Source organism: Triticum urartu, chromosome 2 (assembly GCF_003073215.2).
Source record: "Triticum urartu cultivar G1812 chromosome 2, Tu2.1, whole genome shotgun sequence".
Taxonomy (NCBI): Eukaryota; Viridiplantae; Streptophyta; class Magnoliopsida; order Poales; family Poaceae; genus Triticum; species Triticum urartu.
This window is the reverse complement of record NC_053023.1, coordinates 599,277,962-599,300,416: the sequence shown is the minus strand read 5'-3', so window position 1 is coordinate 599,300,416 and position 22,455 is coordinate 599,277,962. Positions and strand designations below refer to the sequence as shown.

General features: G+C 43.0%; 1 long non-coding RNA gene across 1 annotated transcript; it reads left to right on the top strand.

The window, feature by feature from the left end:
* Window positions 1–5,770: 5,770 nt before the first annotated feature.
* LOC125533743 lies at window positions 5,771–7,326 on the top strand. Its single transcript, XR_007294348.1, has 2 exons — window positions 5,771–6,376; window positions 7,096–7,326. It is a non-coding gene; the product is annotated as an uncharacterized LOC125533743 (long non-coding RNA).
* Window positions 7,327–22,455: the final 15,129 nt, after the last annotated feature.

Sequence of the window (22,455 nt, the reverse complement as noted above, 5' to 3'; positions counted from 1 at the left end):
GCTCCGTAGGGCGCGCCATGCAGTGCCTCACTGGGTACGACGGGCGACATCGCATACGGCGTCGAGGATGAAGCGACATACGGCGCAGGGTATACCCCACCGTAGGGCTGCTGGACAGGGGCACCGTAGAGGCCCTGAGCACCGTATGGGTGCGGAACGGGACCGCCGTAGGGTTGCTGTGGAGGAGCGCCATAGGGGCCAGAAGCCAGCGGCGCATCGCGGGATTGGCCCGGGAACGTCCCGTAGGGACCAGCGCCAGAAGCCGGCGGCGCATCGCGGGATTCGCCCGGGGCAGCGCCGTGGGGACCAGCAGCCAGCGGTGCGTCGCGGGCCCGGGGCAGCGCCGTAGTGCACCGGGGCGACGATCGGGGTGCCGTAGGAGGGCGCGGGAGACCGAGCCGATGCAGATGGATCGAGTGCGGGAGATCGGGATGGCGCCGTCGGGCGCGAGTCCGAGGCCGCCTGTCGAGCCCAGGTGAGCGGTGTGGACGCCATGAAGGGCGAGTCCGTTGCCAGGGTCAAGGGAGGTGGGACGGCAGAGGAGGCCGACGCGGCGGCGGCAGCAGCAGCAGAGGAGGCGGAAGCGCGGCGCGAATCAAACGCGTCGTCTGATACCATGTTAGACAAATTAGGGTTTGGAACAATGCTCGATACCCTTGGTGGGTACGGCTGTCATATATTTATAAGTGGGAATCGTACAAATACAGGTTATGTTACAACACGTATATCTAATATATACTTAGTCTAACATGGATCATGTTCTGCGGGACTAGATGAAGCCGGCCGCCGGCCTCGACGGCCAGCCCCATTCGTCCAGCCCTAACTGCAAGATCTACGAACGTTCAATCGTTGCATTCATACACTTATACATTTCATTCAACATGTATTCTTTCAATTTGGCTGATAGGTGAGATTTGGAGATCAATAGAGATGATAAGCTATTAATTTTGGAATGTACTATAAACAATTCATAGCTTATGTTGCTCACTTTTTCTTGTGCAATTGCTGGACTGTGAAACGACAAACCCTAAACCTCACATGACATATCCTAAACCCGAATCAAATCAGACCCCTATTGGTACTGTATGTAGAAGGGACAAGAAAAGATTTGAGATGGCTAGGCACTTACAGTGAAGATCCGGCGTGAAAAAGTTGATGCACGTCGATGAGGATGATGTGGCCTCTCGGGTCGGGGAAGGAGTGGATTAGCAGCTCGTCAAAAGATCTGGCGCCACGACCCGAGTGGGGTGACTTGCGATGGAGGGGAGAGGGGGGAGTAGGAGCAGGAGGGGTTGACACGGCGAGTGCAATCGGCGGCGATCGAGGGCGCCGGGGGCGATCGGCGGCGACCGAGGGTGCCGGAGACGATTTGCGGCGATCGAGGGGTGCCGAGGTTAGGGCTCGAGAGGAGGAGAGGGGACGAACCGCTCGAACCGAAATTCAAAAGAGACACGCGATGATTGGACCTCTATAATGAAGTGATTTATTAATGCAGTTAATTTAATCGAAAAATTTAAGACGAGAATATCCCTGGACCTAATTGGACCGATTAAAGGTACAAAAAAATTTAGGTCGAAAATACCCTTGGGCTCAAAAAGGCACAGTTATTCTCATCCGTTAGATTGCCCCTGGTGTATTATAATGTGCCGTAAAATTTTCCTTATCATTTTATGTGTTGTACAATGATTTGTGTCTTCTCTCCTCCTTGGTACTAGGACTACTAGTACCAGATGCGCCGACGATCGATACAAGGAGAGGCAATGCAAGGGAGAGTGGAAGGCTATACAAAACACATGTGATAGTAAGGCAAGTATGATAACCGGAACTAAGTCCTTACGGGATAGCGATGCAGTCACTAAACGCTAATGCATTGGTCTTGTAATTTCTTAATAATCAAGGTAAGGTTGGGTGACTCAATCCTGGGCCATTACCCACATATCTAGTTACAAGGCAAGTATTGTTTATTCAACATATTAATGTTCATTGTCTATTTTAGATCCCAAGAATGTGTACACAATAGCTGCAGGTGAAACCTCTGCTTTGGCCCATTTCTCTTATTGTATACAATCGCTGCTATTTCCATTTGTGTTCGTGCACTGGATAATGTTGCAGTGTATTAGTCCAGGGAACAAAAACATTACGCGATAACAAAGACTTGCTAAAGTCACCTCTACCTGGACCATAACTTCCTGGTTTGATAAGCCTAAGGTCTCAAGGGAAGAAGGTCATTTACTATAATCCAAACTGGATCAAGGTAATCAATGACCACACATGTGGAGCCCGTAACGTCGGACGAGATTTTCTCATAGCTCTTGACCTATGAGATTTACAAGAAACACAATGATGTCGCTCTTCATGGCTAAGCCCTAGCAACACCTCTGCCAACTTTGTTGCTCGTGACAAGGGTGGTGATTGGATGAATGACAAACGTAAACGTGACAAGGGTGGTAATTACCATATGAGTTTTGCTATCGTCCGGATTATTGCTTCCCAATGAAAAAGTATAAGCCGCTTAAGGATGAGAAACACATGCTGTAAAATCTTGGGGTTTGATCCTCATTGGGTTGCATGAACAAGTACCCACACTAACCACCCAACAAGTGGTTGGCTCTCAAATGTTCACGGTTTTAAGCTGACTTTTAAATATGTTTCAACTTTCAATGTTTTCTTTTAATATTGATTTCGATGATATTTCATAAATTTCTCAAAAGCTTTGGCCAGTTTTATTAAAACTATACAAAACCATTTGGAAAACACAGTGAATCATTATGGGGAGTGGCGTTTTGGCACCCAGGAGCACATGCTGCAGGGTGAATAGTACCCCCAAAAAATAGTAAATGTTTCCAAAAAAATTCTGAAAAAAATTGTAGATGGTCGTGTTGGTGTCGCAAGCAGATTTGACAATTTTCATGTGAAACGCACCAGCGGTGTTTTGTCGGTGAAAAAACTAATTTGGTTGACATTTTGTCTTTGATTTATTTTATTTTATTGCGTAGGCCAAAATGCTTAACCTTCTTGCCTCAAAATTTATAGATAGCATTTGTATGTGACAAAGATCAGAAAAAAGTTTCTCAAATTTTTTGACATTTAAATTTTTTTGGCCCTGGGAGCCAAATTGAATTTCCGATCATTATGGAACATCACAACAACATTAATGAAACTCTACCCACACGTGAATCTCTATAAAAACAAGTCGAACATGATAAGTAAGTGTCATGGAGGTTTTACGTAAGTTTTGATATTTGAAATTCAACCATTTCCAAAATGATACTACCTCTATTTCGTAATGTAGTATGTATAGAATTTTTTGAAAAGTCAAACCAAGCGAACTTAGGCTGAATAATATATATATATAGGGTGGGTCTATTATGATAATACCCTCTAAAATCTTATTCTAATAACACTTCTCGCTTATTTTGATAACACCACCACTCGCCCCCCACACCCACGATTCCTTCCCACCAACCCCACTTGCCTCCTCTCCGGCGCACCCCACCTCCCATCTGCCACGATTCCCCACCCCCCGATCCACCTTCTGCCCCTTCAGCGCCGCCCTCCCCCGATCCACCTTCTGCCCCCACCGGCGTCGCCCTCCCCCCATCCACCTTCTTCCCTCGCCGGCATCAGCGACCCAACCCAACCCCCACCGGCGTCGCCCTCCCCCCATCCACCTTCTTCCCTCGCCGGCGCCGCCCCACCCGAATCCGGCTTCTTCCCCCGCCGGTGCCGCCCTACCCGAATCCGGCTTCTTCCCCCGTCGGCGCCGCAGTTGGCCGCACCTCCTGGTGCCCCTCGGGCTGGTCTCGCGCCGCCCCTGCCCGGCGTCACCCATCCCCCACGCCCGGAACCGCCATTCGTCCTCGATCTGGATCAAGTCGACGACGAGCCCTCTCCCCGTGGCGGTCTCCGACGAGATCCTCATCTGCGCCATCCGTGGGTACTTGGGCGCCACCCCACCACGTGCAACTCGGTCGCGGGCCCCGTGCAGCTCGGTCCGGGCCCCTGTCTTCGTGCAGGTTCGGCGGCCACCACTTGCCTCTGTCAGCCTCGCTCGTCGTCAGCCACGGTGCAGCAAGCACCGGCCTCGAGCGTCCTCTCCTTGAAGGTTCATTTTTGTTGCTTTTTGTTGGAAAGACGAGTTGCTGCTGATACCACGCCATGTCAGCATGCAGTTCGTTTGCGTCGGGCCTGTTGTGCAGTTGCATGGGCATTGCAGTGCTCGGCTCCTCCCGCGACGAGCCGTAGGGCATCTGCCCCCGACGGCGCGGCCACCGTCTGCCCTGACCCCCTCTCTAGTTCTCCTCCTCTCCCGTAGTGCACGAGAAGAGCCCCCGACGGTCCCAGATGAGTCGTGTGTGATGGGGAACAGAAGAAGAAAGGAAAGGGATCCAATTTTGTTACACTGCATTGTGGGGTTTACTCCGTTTGTAAAATCTTTTCTTTGTAAAAAGCAGTGCGCTCGGTGAACTGAAGAAGTACATTTTTCATAATTATTGTAATTCATTGTTAAAAAGTTTGTGGTTCCCTTATTACAGTGCACACGAAAGTAAAATTGCATTGGGAGTTGCAGTGCACTTCGTTTTCGCGTACACACGATGATTTTCACTCCGCTTGACGCAGTGCGGTTTCGGTCTAAAGCAGTGCACTGATCCATCTGATGCACTGCACTTCGTTGTCGCGTACTATACTGATTTTCAGTCTGTTTTGATGCATTGCGGTTTCGGTCTGAAGCAGTGCACCCATCTATCTCAAGCAGTGCACTTTGTTCGTCGCGTACGCATGACAATTTTCAGTCTGTCAGATGCAGTGCGGTTTTCAGTCTAAAGCAGCGCACTCGTTTGTCTGATGCAGTGCACACGACGATTTGGGTGTCGCAAAAAACAGAGTGTCCGTATTTTTGTAAAATAAAAACTGCTCTTAAACCATAAGGAATTAGCGGAAGTGTTCTACATGAAAAAGTTGCGCCTCATCAATATCTTTCCGACGACGTATAATTTGAATCATTTCGACCAGCGGTTTGTGAAAATTTCACGAAAAACGGCTGCTGCCACTCGTTGTTCGCCGCACGATTTTCAAAATTAACTTAAAACCATAAGGAATTTCAAAAACATTTCAACATATGAAAGTTGCGCCTCGCCCATAGCTTTTCAACGGTATATTACACGCCTTGTTTCGAGAAACGGTTAGAAAACTGAAGCGAAAATGGTACCGAAAATTGAATTTTTTTGGAAAACAGAATTCCGTGATTTAGTAAATTCGAAACTGCTATTAAACTGTAACTAATTAGAGAAAAAAATAGTTATGAAAAAGATGCGCCTCGATGATATCTATCCAACGGTGTATCGTTTGCTTCATTCCGACGAGTGGTTTAGAAAAAAAAACGCGAAAAAACGCTCGCTGCCACTCGTCATGGGCCACACCATTTTCAAAAATTTTCTTAAACCGTGAGGAATCTCGGAAAGTGTTCAACATGGCGAAGTTGCGCTTAATCCATAACTTTCCAACTGTATATCATACGCCTCGTTCCGATAAATGGTTAAAAAACTAGAGCAAAAACAGTACCGAAAAAACACTGCGTATAGTTTTTTACGGCAGAAAGTTCATTAGTCTCTATAATGCAGTGCTCTTGCTAAAAAAAATGCAGTGCCCTAGCGTTGAGCATGCAATGCGGAAGTGTTATCAGAATAGTTATTCTGATAGAATAGTTATTCGGATCACGGCGCGCCATATAAGGGCCCGATCAGATATTCCCGAACCTGCCAAACCAGCAGCTAAAAAAACCCCACCAGGCCACGAACTGCCCGCCCCGATCGCCCGCTGCCGCGGCAACCTCCCAGATCCCCACCGTCGTGCCACTTCCGTCGCGCCGCAGCCCCCTCCTCCTCCTGGCTCGGTGCCCCCTCCTCCTGGCACCGCCGACGCACCTCCTCCCGGCGCGCCGCCGCCTCCTCCCCAACCACCGGCGCCTCCCCGGATCCGCCGCGCGCCACCATGCGGCAGCCAGCTCCCCGCCAGATCGCGCCGCGCGCCGCCAACCCACCCTCCCGCCGGCATCAGCGACCCAACCCAGCCGACGCTTCCATGCCCGGACCTCCTCCCGGTGAGGCGCGACACCAACGCCGAGATCTTCAACACTGACCGTCCCCAATGGATCCCTGGCCCTGGACGACCATGCAGCAGCCATCTGCTCGGTCGAAGGCAGCGCCGCCTCCGCCACCCACGTGTCGCCGCGTGCCACATCCTCCAGCCCACATTGTTTCGTCGCAGGCCACTGTCTCTAGTTGCAGCCGTTCACCACTGTCGTGCGAGGTGAGCGGGATTCCAACCTATTCCCTCCTCCATCCCGAGAGCACAACTCCAACGAGCTTGTCGACTGGTGAGTCCTACTTTCTTTGATGCTCCTGTTGTTCACCATCATGTAGCAGTAGAGCATCCATGGAAGGTCGTAGATTACTCATAGTAGTTCGAATAAAAATGGTAGCGATAGCACGGCCGCCGGTGGCTATAATGCATGGTGAAAATTGAAACTGGGTGTAAGAGAGATTTGGGAGCACACATTTTGTGTTTGCTGTGGAGTCTAGGTGAATGGACATGGTTTACTTTGTGAAAGCCTGAATGTCGTGTTTGGATGAGGTCTGCAGTTTAAGTTGCTAGCTAGCTGAAGATCCATGAGCCATCTTGCTTATTGGCAGTGGCCGCGGCAGTGGGCACAATGATGGTGTTCGTGCAGCTGCCGAAAGAGACGCAACTTTTATCTATCTGAAGTGATTATGAACATATGAAACTGGTGATGACATATCAATCTTGCTAAAATGCATTTTAGTTCTAATATCTTGTTTCTGCTCACTTGCGCTACTAATTAGTTTCCTGTAATGATTTGCATTACAAGATGCAGAGATGAGTTTTTACGATTTTAGTCAAAAACTGAAAATGCCATTGCTTCTCGAAAGCATGTTGTCTTTCTGTAAGAGCTCTTGTAGATTATTAAAGATTATGTACAAGTTGAGCCATGGCCGCATTTTTAACATTCAGAAAAAGATATGGTTAAAAACGAGATGATGAACCTTTTCTAACACACATGTTGATGATGCGCAGACAGAAAAGGAGATGGGAGCTACACTCCTATAGGCCACCAACCTGAAGCTGACGAGGTATCGAGAAGAAATAAGTATTGGTGAACCATTGCTGGCAATTTTGTTACAAAACAAACATGTACAGAGATGTTAGACCTGTTACATTTGTCCATGTTGCTTTAATTTGGTAGCCTGCTACATTTGTCCTCCTGATTAAATCTGAGATCGGAAGGGTGTACATTTTTGTTTGCAACTTGGGTGAGTGATTGGGTGTTCAGAGACTAAAACCAACCAAGTTTATAGGGTAAAAACTGCTGGCTCAGGTTTCAGTCAAAACCAACTGCTCGGTCTGATGAAGCCTGTTCCAAAATTCAAGATACAGTGTTTATGCCTCAAGTAAAAAATTAAAATATATCTTTTTCTTGTTTGATTGTTTTTCTATTTGGCTTATGAAAAACTTGACTTGATGTCCGTCGAGAAAATTTTGAGAAGTCCAAATTGTAAAAAAAATGAAGTACAAATTGTAAAAAACATATATTTCCCCGTTTCGTAAAAATGAAACAGAGAAGTTCAAATAAAAAATTAAAAATAACAGTTTTTTTATCAAAAAATAGGATTATGCCATTTCTAACAACAAAACCAAAAGTAGTTAAACTAAAAAAGATAGAATTTTTTTAAGAAAATTGAAATTTCCCTGTTTCTAAAAAAAAGAATAAGAAGGTCAAAACTAATAAAACGAAAAGAGTTCACTATTTCTACAAAAAATGGAATTTGCCTTTAAAAAAAATAAACATAGCAGTTTATATAAAAACATAGAAAGTTCAAATTAAAAATAATGGACCGGTTCGATGTTATTACAGACCTAGTACCAAGAAGTTCAATGTTTATAAAAAACTAAGAATTTCCTTTGTTACTAATGAATAAAACCAAGAAGTTCAATTTAAAATAACGGAGCAGCTCGATATATACAAAAACAAAGACCCTTTTCCGTTTCTAAAAAAAGTGTATTTAATTTAATTCAAAAAATGTTGTTCCATGTTTACTTAATATTTTTTCTTTTCTAAAAATAAACTTAGAAGTTCAAATTAAAATAACAGAAAAGTTCGAAGTTTATAAAAAACATAGAATTTACAAGTTAAAAGGATTGATGCAATTTTTGGCATTTTCATAAATAACCATAAAAGCAACGATTTAAAAAAAACTTCTAAAACAAAAGCATTTCAAAAAATGTAAAAAAGGATTTTAACACTTTCTAAATAAAAAAAACTCTAGAAGTTCGAATTCAAATAATGGGCTGGTTCAAATATATAGTACAAAACTAGGATTTTTATGTTACTAATAGAAATAAACAAAGAAGTCCAAATTAAAAAAATAGAGCAGTTAGATATTTACAAAAAAAACTATAATTTTTGTTGTTACTAAAATTAAAACCAATCATTAGAATAAAAATAACAGGGTAGTTTGAATATACGAAAAACTAATATTTTAGGATAAAATAAGAGTATAAAGTCCATTTAAAAAAAATGATGTTCATTTAAAAACTATATTTTTCTAAGAATAAAAACTAAAAAGTTCAAATTAAAATAACACGGAAGTTCGAAATTTATAAAATCATGGGATTTACATGCACAAAAAAAGAAACACAATTTTAGCATCCTTAAAGTTTCTCATAAACGACGACGAATAAAACTAGGAAGTTTGAATTGAAAAAATGGTGAAGTTCGATGTCTATTCAAAATTATGTTTTTTTTCTTATTATTACAAGAATGAAACCAAGAAATTCAAATTTTTATAACAAAGAAATTAAAAACTCAGATTTTTCTTGTTACTAAAAGAATAAATGCAAGAAGTTCAAATTAAAATAATGGTGCTACTCGATGTATGAAAAAAGAACCAAATTCTTCTCGTTTCTAGACAAAAATATATTTAGTTCAATTCATGAAAAAAGTTGTTCAATGTTTACTTAAAAAAATTGATTTTCTATTTTTTGGAAATAGAACTAAGAAGTTCAAATTTAAATAACAGATAAGTTCGAAGTTTATAAACTTTGAATTTACAATCCGTGCACCTCCGTGAGCAGTTCAGAATATATATTGCGGGACGTCCGACTTTCAATTGCGTGTAATTCGACGTATACACAAAAATGTGTCAGAAGTTCATAGTGAAAAAACCGAGAAGTTCAAGTACTGCACGGAATGCATTTCGGGTGAGAATAAAAAATATAGAAAAAATAAAAGCATAAATGGTTTGTTGAAAGAAGTTCAAGTGCTCTATCCAGGGAAGTTCAAAAATTCTTGCGAGAGAGGTTCACCTCATATTTCCATGTTTGATTTTTCCCGTATAAAAATTGAATACAATTCTTTACTCAAAATATGAAAAGATGAAGTTCGAATTGAAATAACAGAGAAGTTCGGAGTTTATTAAAACCTAGGATTTACCTGTTCAAAAAATAAAAAACACAACGCCATTTTTTGCACTTTTAAAAACAACTCATAAACGAAAAAATGGTTGCTAGAAGTTCAAGTACTCGGCGAGGAAAATTTTAAAAAAATCTTGTGAGAGAGGTTCACCATGTATTTAGATGTCAAAAAAATTAAAAATATGTTATTTTTGTGTTTTAAAATAATTCTCTCAAACCAGAGAGAAGTTAAAAGTGATAACAACCGGAAGTTCACGTACTAAATGGTGTGTATTTCATATAAGAAAATATAATAAAGTGAAACAGAGTGAAACAGAGTGAAGTTCAAACAGACTTGCCCCAGAAGTTCAACTACTTCACGCATTGCAAAAAACAGCACGTCAAAAACAGAGTGAAATTCAAACAGACATGCCCGAGAAGTTCAACTACTTCACACAGTGCATTTCCATTCGCGATGAAGGCAGAAATCATGATCTCATCATTTTCTAATTTATTTCAAAACGGTAGGAAAATCATTTGTGTAAGTTAAAGTCCTTGGTCGGAGAAAGTTAAAAAAATTGTGAGAGAGGTTTGTACAACAACAATATCATTTGTGTAACACTGACGAAATGGATAAGAAAATTACAAACAAAAATATGCCACAGAAGTTCAATGTGAAAACAGCAGGAAGTTCGACTACTATAGTGAATGAATTTGACATGAAAAACTTTTAAAATCGTCGCGAGTACGGAAAAACAATCAGCACGGGAAAGTTGCATGTTTACATCAGCTTTCCACCGGTATATCACTTGCTCAATTTCGATGAGTGGATGGAGAGCTACAAGTAGTGGATGAAGATCTACGAGCAAAAAAAGCACGTGAAAAAACAGAGTGAAGTTCAGGTACACGTGACGAGAAGTTCAGGTTCTTCACGCGGTGCATTTTCGAAGAATCTGTTTCGCGATAAAGGCAGAACACATGATCCCACCGTTTTTGAAATTACTTGAAAACGGCTAGGAATCAGAGAAAACCATCAACATGAAAAAGTTTTGTGTTTTCCGTAGCTTTTCAGCGGTATATTATTTGCCCCATTCCGATAAAGTTTGTAGAAATTATGGCGAAAATACTTTTTTCGCCATTTTCAAAACTGACTTAAAACCGTAAAGAATTGGGACAAACAATACATACCAAAAAGTTTCGCATTTGTCCAAGATTTCCAACGCCATATCATTTGCTGCATCCGGACGCACGGTTAAAAATTAGCTCGAAAATATGATTTCGGTAGGACTTGGACCATTTTCTAAATTACTCTTAAACAATTCAAAATTAGAAAAAAAAACTTTCCAGATGAAAAAGTAGCGCATTTTCATAAGCTTTCCAACGCCATATCATATGCCTCCATTGGATTGGCCGTTTAGAAATGACATCGAAAAAACGAACTCAGCTGTTCGGTTTACGAAATTTTACGTTTTTTCAAATTACTCTTTAACCATAGGGAATTAGAGAAAACTTTCAACATGTGGAAGGAGCGGTTTTGCAACAACTTTTCAACGTCATATTATATGCCTCATTCCGATAAACGGTTTAGAAATGTGATCGAAAATACGATTCACGTATTTTGTGTGAAGAAAAAACGGTTTCAAAACTGCTCTTAAACCGCTTATATTTTGCCAAAAATTTAAGTTGGGTCATGATATTGTTGTCCATAGCTTTCCAACGGTATATCGCAAGCCCCATATGGGCAATGTTGGCGGAAGTTCAACCAAGTTCATAGGGAAGTTCAACGTACTACTAGCGGGGCAGATCAGGTTGTGCCCGTGATTAGAATAGTGTTTATGTTACTATTTAACCATAGGGAATTAGAGAAAACTTTCAACATGTGGAAGGAGCGGTTTTGCAGCAGCTTTTCAACGTCATATTATATGCCTCATTCCGATAAACGGTTTAGAAATGTGATCAAAAATACGATTCATGTTTTTTGTGCGAAGAAAAAACGGTTTTCAAAACTGCTCTTAAACCGCTTATATTTTGCCAATAATTTAAGTTGGGTCATGATATTGGTGTCCATAGCTTTCCAACGATATATCGCAAGCCCCATATGGGCAATGTTGGCGGAAGTTCAACCAATTTCAGAGGGAAGTTCAACGTACTACTAGCGGGGTAGATCAGGTTGTGCCCGTGATCAGAATATTGTTTATGTATGTATATATATATATAGGGAAAAGCAAAGATAAAAAGTTTCGCTGGTGCAATCACAAGAGCCCATTCGCGTGGGGATCTGGTCCCTCCTCTTACCTCATTTGCATTTTCATTGCTTTTTTCATTTGATGCATTTTTCCTCTTATAGAGATAGTGGACCAGGCGGGCCGCAACATGTCAGAACTAGGCTGGCAAGCGCGCAGTGCACCAGGGCTTGGACCACCAGCCTTCTGCCCATGCGGTTCCAGGAAATCCATGGAGAACCCTTTTTTGAAGGTTCGAACCCTTTTCTGTGTTAGCAGCCCGCATATGGGCCAGGCCCATCACGCAAGCGTGCATATGCCCAGATCACTGGAAGAAAGGGAAACGATAGGTATGTCATGCTGGCGCATAGGGTATCCTCCTATTCTCCTATTAGGTCCACACCCCCCCCCCGTACACACACCCGACCCGCCGACGGTGCCGTACGCTCCTGCTCGCCAACGTGATTCAGCTTGAACACCGGCCCGCCGCCGACCTCGTCCATCCAGAAGGTCCACAAACTTGTAATCTATCCACTCCGTCTGACCAGAGCAAGCCCATCCACACCAACACATACCCATCATCTCCCAACGCAGCGTGATCCCCTACCACCGTTGTTGCTGTAGATCCCAACAAGGAGGACTGCGTCCGCCGACGGAACGACCTGGCTGCACCAGCAACAGATCAAGAGGTAATTGCGAAAACTTATATTTTTTAAAATTCCCAAATCCAGATCTACGCGCGGCCGAGAATGGTGCATAAGTTGCACTGATGAAAATGCAACTAGCCTTGTGCATTTTTTCCCTTTTTCGGTAGTTCATTTTTATACGAACTACGATGGTTTGCTGTGTAGATTTGTATAAGCTATTGTTGTTTTTCCATAAAATTTTGGCAATGAAACCAACACCCTCGTAGCATGAGCTGTGTAGATTTGTATAAGTTGTTGTTTTTCCATAAAATTTTGGTAATGAAACCAACACCCTCGTAGCATGAGCTGTGTAGATTCATCGTAGAGGATATATTCGTATAATACAAGAAAGAAGGAACACGCATGGAACAAGGGGAGTGATGTGATTGTTGGAAATTTGAGCAATTTACCGAATGCTTTTATTAACAGAAATACTAGATAAAGCATGACCAGTATAGTAGTGAGATAAGAAGTTTCACTGGCGCAGATGCAATCACAAGCGCTCCTTCGCGTGGGGATCTGGTCCCTCCTCTTACCTCATTTGCATTTTCATTGGTTTTTTCATTTGATGCATTTTTCCTCTTATAGAGAAAGTGGACCAGGCGGGCTGCAACATGTTAGAACTAGGATGCCAAGCGCGCAGTGCACCAGGGCTTGGACCACCAGCCTTTGGCCCATGCGGTTCCAGGGAATCCATGGAGAACCCTTTTCTGAAGGTTCGAACCCTTTTCTGTGCTAGCAGCCCGCATATGGGCCAGGCCCATCACGCAAGTGTGCATATGCCCAGATCACTGGAAGACAGGGAAACGATAGGTACGTCATGTTGGCGCACAGGGTATCCTCTTGTTCGCCTATTAGGTCACCCCCCCCGACCCGCCGGCGGCGCCGTACACTCCTGCTCACCAACGTGATTCAGCTAGAACGCCGGCCCGCTGCCGACCTCGTCCATCCATAAGGTCCACAAACTTGTAATCTATACGCTCTGTCCGACCAGAGCAAGCCCATCCACACCAACACATACCCATCATCTCCCAACGCAGCGTGACCCCCTACCACCGCTGCTGCTGTAGATCCCAACAAGGAGGACTGCGTCCGCTGACGGAACGACCTGGCTACACCAGCAGCAGATCAAGAGGTAATTGCGAAAACTTCTCTTTTTTAAAATTTCTACGCGCGGCCAGAATGGTGCATAAGTTGCACTGACGAAAATACAACTAGCCTTGTGCATTTTTTCCTTTTTCGGTAGTTCATTTTTATACGAACTACGATGGTTTGTTGTGTAGATTTGTATAAGTTGTTGTTGTTTTTCCATAAAATTTTGGCAATGAAACCAACACCCTCGTAGCATGAGCTGTGTAGATTTGTATAAGCTGTTGTTATTTTTCCATAAAATTTTGGCAATGAAACGAACACCCTCGTAGCATGAGCTGTGTAGATTCGTCATAGAGGATATATTTGTATAATACAAGAAAGAAGGAACACGCATGGAACAAGGGGAGTGATGTGATTGTTGGAAATATGAGCAATTTACCAAATGATTTTATTAACAGAAATACTAGATAAAGCATGACCAGTATAGTAGTGATAAAACAAGCCATGCGATTTGACAAAGAGAAGGTAAACAACATCTTCATATATGAACTATAACTAAACATATCTAGAATAGACAGTATAGCAAGTTGCATATATGAAATAGAGTCTAATATATCTAGGGAAAATGCTGGAACAAGGAACTGTAGCCGGACTTCTAATAGAAAGGAGAAGAACACGTACGGGACAGCAGCAGCAGAAGCACTGGACTTGGGGTCGGTGTCCTCGCCCGCCATGTCGTCGAGGAGGTCATGGACGTCGGGGAAGAAGTCATCGTCGGGGAAGTAGTCGTCGGCGACCGGATCGTTCGTGATGAAGCAACCAATATTGACAACCCCTTTATTGCATTGGTTGCGAGGATTTTATTTGTTTGTGTAGGTGCGAGGGACTCGCGCGTGGCCTCCTACTGGATTGATACCTTGGTTCTCAAAAACTGAGGGAAATACTTAAGCTATTTTGCTGCATCACCCTTTCCTCTTCAAGGGAAAACCAACGCAGTGCTCAAGAGGTAGCTGCTGCTTTGCTGCATCACCCTTTCCTCTTCAAGGGAAAACCAATGCAGTGCTCAAGAGGTAGCAAGAAGGATTTCTGGCACCGTTGCCAGGGAGATCTACGCCAAGTAAAGACATACCAAGTACCCATCACAACTCTTATCCCTCGCATTACATTATTTGCCATTTGCCTCTCGTTTTCCTCTCCCCCACTTCACCCATGCCGTTCTATTCGCCCTTCTTTTGTTCGTCTTTCCATTTGCTTTGATGTCTTACTTGGCTCGTTTCCTCGTTTGGTTGGAATAGTTGTTTATTTATTGCTAAACAGAGAACCTAAGATCTATGGATCCTTATCTGCTTGCTAATATTTTTAAGAGATCCAATTATGATGAACCAATTGCTAGTGAGTTTTGTGCACTAGATTATCTTTATGAAGTTTTGCTTGAAATTCGTGGATCTGAAAATTGTGATGAAGTACTTTATGGAGTGATTCACAATGGATCTTTGAATAGAAAGCATGATTACAATGATGATAGTATAAATTCTATTAATGTCAATTGTGCTTATAATATGCAAAACCCTAAGCTTGGGGATGCTAGTTTTGCTATGTCTACTACTTGTTGCAATGATCATGATTGGGGTGATTCTTCTTATGATCTTGAAAATTTATTTAAGCCCCATGATGAATACGAGATTGATTATAATGTTTGCAATAATATTGAAAGTGGGTTTGGAAGAGTGTCAACTTTAGATCCCACATATTTGGAGAATGTTCAATCTTATGAAGTTTTTGATAAAAGTGGGTTTGGAGAGGTCATGACTTTAGTTAATGTTAATCCCACTATTTTGGAAGAGTGTCAACTTTGCATACATGTGGATCGTGTTAAGAATATGTTTTGTGATAGCTATATTGTTGAATCTGATTATGATCCTACATGTAATTATTGTGAGAGAGGAAAATATGGTGGTAGAAATTTTCAAGTTACTAAATTACCTCTCGTTATGTTGCGATTGTTATTGTTTCTTTCCGCTTCCTTGCATATGCTAGTTTTTGCTTGCCTTGATAATTTGTTTGCCAATAAGATTCCTATGCATAGGAAGTATGTTAGAATTAGATGTGTTTGTCACATGTTTCATGATGCTCTCTTTGCGCTTCAATTCTTGTCTTTCATGTCAGCATCATTAAAATTATCAATGCCTAGCCAAAAGGCTTTAAAGAAAAGCGCTTATTGGGAGACAACCCAATATTTTGACTTGCTGTTATTAAATAAATAATTTATCTAGCCTTTGTTTTGGTTGTGTTTAATTAGTGTTTGTGCCAAGTAGAACCGTTGGGAAGACTTGGGGGAAGTCTTTTTGATCTTGCTGTAAAAAGCAGAAATTTTAGCGCTCACGAGAATTGCTGCCATTTTTTATTGGAGAGTGATATTTAGTTAATTATTTTTGCAGATGATTAATAGATAAATTCCTCACGTCCAGCAATTTATTTTAGAATTTTTGGGGTTCCAGAAGTTTGCGTTAGTTACAGATTACTACAGGCTGTTCTGTTTTTGACAGATTCTGTTTTTCGTGTGTTGTTTGCTTATTTTGATGAATCTATGGCTAGTAATAGAGTTTATAAACCATAGAGAAATTGTAATACAGTAGGTTAACACTAATATAAATAAATAATGAGTTCATTAAAGTACCTTGAAGTGGTGTTTTGTTTTCTTTCGCTAACGGGGCTCACGAGATTTTCTGTTAAGTTTTGTGTTGTGAAGTTTTCAAGTTTTGGGTAAAGATTTGATGGATTATGGAACAAGGAGTGGAAAGAGCCTAAGCTTGGGGATGACCAAGGCACCCCAAGGTAAAAATCCAAGGACACCAAAAAGCCTAAGCTTGGGGATGCCGGGAAGGCATCCCCTCTTTTGTCTTCGTTCATCGGTAACTTTACTTGGAGCTATATTTTTATTCGCCACATGATATGTGTTTTGATTGGAGTGTCTTGTATGATTTGAGTATTTGATTTTTAGTTTACCACAATAATCCTTGCTGTACACACCTTTTGAGAGAGACACACATTAATTGGAATTTATTAGAATACTCTATGTGCTTCACTTATATCTTTTGAGCTATATAGTTTTTGCTCTAGTGCTTCACTTATATCTTTTAGAGCACGGTGGTGGTTTTATTTTAATTGATCTCTCATGCTTCACTTATATTAATTTGAGATTCCCTTAGAACAACATGGAAATTATCTTTTAGGCATAATAAAAAGCTTTCATATAAGTGCATTGAATACTAAGAGAAGTTTGATACTTGATGATTGTTTTGAGATATGGAGATAGTGATATTAAAGTTGTGCTAGTTGAGTAGTTGTGAATTTGAGAAATACTTGTGTTGAAGGTTGCAAGTCCCGTAGCATGCACGTATTGTAAACGGTGTGTAACAAATTTGAAACATGAGGTGTTATTTGATTGTTTTCCTTATGAGTAGCGGTCGGGGACGAGCGATGGTCTTTTCCTACCAATCTATCCCCCTAGGAGCATGCGTGTAATTCTTGGTTTTTGATGAATTGTAGATTTTTGCAATAAGTATGTGAGTTCTTTATGACTAATATTGAGTCCATGGATTATATGCACTCTCACCCTTCCATCATATCTAGCCTCTTCGGTACCGTGCATTACCCTTTCTCACCTTGAGAATTGGTGCAAATTTCGCCGGTGCATCCAAACCCCGTGATACGATACGCTCTATCACACATAAACCTCCTTATATCTTCCTCAAAACAGCCACCATACCTACCTATTATGGCATTTCCATAGCTATTCTGAGATATACTGCCATGCAACTTTCCACCGTTCCGTTTATTATGACACGCATCATCATTGTCATATTGCATTGCATGATCATGTAGTGGACATCGTATTTGTGGCAAAGCCACCGTCCATAATTCTTTCATACATGTCACTCATGAGTCATTGCACATCTCAGTACACCGTCGGAGGCATTCATATAGAGTCATATATTGTTCTAGTATCGAGTTGTAATCATTGAGTTGTAAATAAATAGAAGTGTGATGATCATCATTAATAGAGCATTGTCCCCCCAAAAGGGAGAAAGGCCAAATAAAAAAAGAAGGCCCAAAAAATATAAATAAAAAGGGGCAATGCTACTATCCTTTTTTTCACACTTGTGCTTCAAAGTAGCACCATGATCTTTATGATAGAGAGTCTCTTGTTTTGTCATTTTCATATACTAGTGGGAATTTTTCATTATAGAACTTGGCTTGTATATTCCAACAATGGGCCTCCTCAAGTGCCCTAGGTCTTCGTGAGCAAGAAAGTTGGATGCACACCCACTTAGTTTCTTTTGTTGAGCTTTCATACATTTATAGATCTAGTGCATCCGTTGCATGGCAATCCCTGTTGGAAATATTCCCTAGAGGCAATAATAAAATGATTATTATTATATTTCCTTGTTCATGATAATGGTCTATTTTTCATGCTATAATTGTGTTATCTGGAAATCATAATGCATGTGTGAATACATAGACCATAACATGTCCCTAGTAAGCCTCTAGTTAACTAGCTCGTTGATTAATAGATAGTCACGGTTTCCTGACTACGGACATTGGATGTCATTGATAACGGGATCACATCATTAGGAGAATGATGTGATGGACAAGACCCAATCCTAAGCATAGCACAAGATCGTGTAGTTCGTTTGCTAGAGCTTTTCCAATGTCAAGTATCATTTCCTTAGACCATGAGATCGTGTAACTCCCGGATGCCATAGGAGTGCTTTGGGTGTACCAAACGTCACAACGTAACTGGGTGACTATAAAGGTATACTACAGGTATCCCCGAAAGTATCTGTTGGGTTGACACAGATCGAGACTGGAATTTGTCACTCCGTATGACGGAGAGGTATCTCTGGGCCCACTCGGTAATGCATCATCATAATGAGCTCAATGTGACCAAGTGTTTGGTCACGGGATCATGCATTACGGAACGAGTAAAGTGACTTGCCGGTAACGAGATTGAACGAGGTATTGGAATACCGACGATCGAATCTCGGGCAAGTAACGTACCGATTGACAAAGGGAATTGTATACGGGATTGATTGAATCCTCGACATCGTGGTTCATCCGATGAGATCATTGTGGAACATGTGGGAGCCAACATGGGTATCCAGATCCAGCTATTGGTTATTGACCGGAGAGTCGTCTCGGTCATGTCTGCGTGTCTCCCGAACCTGTAGGGTCTACACACTTAAGGTTCGGTGACGCTAGGGTTTTAGAGATATTAGTATGCGGTAAACCGAAAGTTGTTCGGAGTCCCGGCTGAGATCCCGGACGTCACGAGGAGTTCCGAAATGGTCCGGAGGTGAAGATTTATATATAGGAAGTCCAGTTTCGGCCATCGGGAAAGTTTCAGGGGTAATCGGTATTGTACCAGGACCACCGGAAGGGTCCCGAGGGTCCACCGGGTGGGGCCACCTATCCTGGAGGGACCCATGTGCTGAAGTGGGAGGGGAACCAGCCCCTGGTGGGCTGGTGCACCCCCCATGGGCCTCCCCCTGCGCCTAGGGTTGGAAACCCTAGGGGTGGGGGGCGCCCCACTTGGCTTGGGGGGCAAGTCCCCCCCCTTGGCCGCTGCCCCCCTTGGAGATCCCATCTCCTAGGGCCGGCGCCCCCCCTAGGGGCCCTATATATAGTGGGGGGAGGGAGGGCAGCCGCACCAAGTCTCTGGCGCCACCCTCTCCCCACGTAACACCTCTCTCTCTCTCTCTCTCTCTCGTTGGAGCTTGGCGAAGCCCTGCCGAGATCACCGTTGCTTCACCACCACGCCGTCATGCTGCTGGATCTCCATCAACCTCTCCTTCCCCTTGCTGGATCAAGAAGGAGGAGACGTCTTCCCAACCGTACGTGTGTTGAATGCGGAGGTGCCGTCCGTTCGGTGCTAGCTCATCGGTGATTTGGATCACGACGAGTACGACACCATCAACCCCGTTCTCTTGAACGCTTCCGCTCGCGATCTACAAGGGTATGTAGATGCACTCCCCTCTCCCTCATTTCTAGATGACTCCATAGATTGATCTTGGTGATGCGTAGAAAATTTTGAAATTCTGCTACGTTCCGCAACAGTGGCATCATGAGCTAGGTCTATGCGTAGTTTCTATGCACAAGTAGAACACAAGTTGTTGTGGGCGTTGATTTTGTCAATTTACTTGCCGTTACTAGTCTTATCTTGATTCGGCGGCATCATGGGATGAAGCGGCCCGGACCGACCTTACACGTACGCTTACGTGAGACTGGTTCCACCGACTGGCATGCACTAGTTGCATAAGGTGGCTAGCGGGTGTCTGTCTCTCCCACTTTAGTCGGATCGGATTCGATGAAAAGTGCCCTTATGAAGGGTAAATATAAATTGGCATATCACGTTGTGGTTTTGGCATAGGTAAGAAACGTTCTTGCTATAAACCTATAGCAGCCACGTAAAAACTTGCAACAACAATTAGAGGACGTCTAACTTGTTTTTGCAGCATGTGCCATGTGATGTGATATGGCCAAAAGGATGTGATGAATGATATATGTGATGTATGAGATTGATCATGTTCTTGTAATAGGAATCATGACTTGCATGTCGATGAGTATGACAACCGGCAGGAGCCATAGGAGTTGTCTTAATTTATTTGTGACCTGCGTGTCAACATAAACGTCATGTAATTACTTTACTTTATTGCTAAACCGTTAGCCATAGTAGTAGAAGTAATAGATGACGAGACAACTTCATGAAGACACGATGATGGAGATCATGATGATGGAGATCATGGTGTGATGCCGGTGACGATAATGATCATGGCGCCCCGAAGATGGAGATCAAAAGGAGCAAATGTTATTGGCCATATCATGTCACTATTTGATTGCATGTGATGTTTATCATGTGTTTGCTTCTTATTTGCTTAGAATGACGGTAGTAAATAAGATGACCCCTCACAATAATTTCAAGAAAGCGTTCCCCCTAACTGTGCACCGTTGCTAAGGTCCGTTGTTACGAAGCACCACGTGATGATCGGGTGTGGTAGGTTCTAACGTTCGCATACAACGGGTGTAAGCCAGATTTACACACGCAATACACTTAGGTTGACTTGAGGAGCCTAGCATGTACAGACATGGCCTCAGAACACGGAAGACTGAAAGGTCGAACATGACTCGTATAGAAGATACGATCAACATGAAGATGTTCACCGTTGATGACTAGTCCGTCTCACGTGATGATCGGACACGGCCTAGTTGACTCGGATCATGTATCACTTAGATGACTAGAGGGATGTCTGTCTGAGTGGGAGTTCATTAAATAATTTGATTAGATGAACTTAATTATCATGAACTAGTCTAAAATCTTTGCAATATGTCATCTAGATCAAATGGCCCACGCTAATGTTGCCCTCAACTTCAACGCATTCCTAGAGAAAACCAAGCTGAAAGACGATGGCAGCAACTACACGGACTGGGTCCATAACCTGAGGATTATCCTCATAGCTGCCAGGAAAGCATATGTCCTTGATGCACCGCTATGTGAAGCACATGTTTTCCCTGCAGAACAAGACGTTATGAACGCTTGGCAGACATGTAGTGATGATTACTCCCTGGTTCAGTGCGGCATGCTTTACAGCTTAGAACCGGGGCTCCAAAAGCGTTTTGAGCAACACGGAGCATATGAGATGTTCCAAGAGCTGAAAATGGTTTTCCAAGCTAATGCCCGGGTCGAGAGATATGAAGTCTCTGACAAGTTCTACAGTTGTAAGATGGAGGAGAGCAGTTCTGTCAGCGAGCACATACTCAAAATGTCTGGGCTGCATAACTGCTTGTCTCAGCTAGGAGTTAATCTCCCGGATGATGCAGTCATTGACAGAATCCTTCAGTCGCTCCCACCTAGCTACAAGAGCTTTGTGATGAACTTCAATATGCAGGGGATGGAAAAGACCAATCCCAAGGTATATTCAATGCTGAAATCAGCGGAGGTGGAAATCAAAAAGGAACATCAAGTGTTGATGGTGAATAAAACCACTAAGTTCAAGAAAGGCAAGGGTAAAAATAACTTCAAGAAGGACGGCAAGGGAGTTGCCGAGCCCGGTAAGCAATCTGCCGGGAAGAAGTCAAAGAATGGACCCAAGCCTGAGACTGAGTGCTTTTATTGCAAGGGAAACGGTCACTGGAAGCGGAATTGCCCCAAGTACTTAGAGGAAAAGAAGTCCAGCAATACCAAAGGTATATGTGATATACATGTTATTGATGTGTACTATGGGAGTCCTGGATTAGGGGGTCTCCGGACAGCCGGACTATCTCCATTGGCCGGACTGTTAGACTATGAAGATACAAGATTGAAGACTTCGTCTCGTATCCGGATGGGACTCTACTTGGCGTGGAAGGCAAGCTAGGCAATACGTATATGGATATCTCCTCCTTTGTAACCGACCTTGTGTAACCCTAACCCTCTCCGGTGTCTATATAAACCGAAGGGTTTTAGTTCGTAGGAAAACAATCACAACATACAATCATACCGTAGGCTAGCTTCTAGGGTTTAGCCTCTCTGATCTCGTGGTAGATCTACTCTTGTAACACCCATATCATCAATATTAATCAAGCAGGACGTAGGGTTTTACCTCCATCAAGAGGGCCGGAACCTGGGTAAAACTTCGTGTCCCTTGCCTCTTGTTACCATCTGGCCTAGACGCACAGTTCGGGACCCCCTACCCGAGATCCGCCGGTTTTGACACCGACATTTGTGCTTTCATTGAGAGTTCCTCTGTGTCATCGCCGTTAGGCTTGATGGCTCCTACTATCATTGATAGCGATGCGGTCTAGGGTGAGACTTTTCTCCCTAGACAGATCTTCGTATTCGGCGGCTTTGCACTGCGGGCTAATTCGCTTGGCCATCTGGAGCAGATTGAAAGCTACGCCCCTGGCTATCAGGTCAGATTTGGAAGTTTGAACTACATGACCGACAT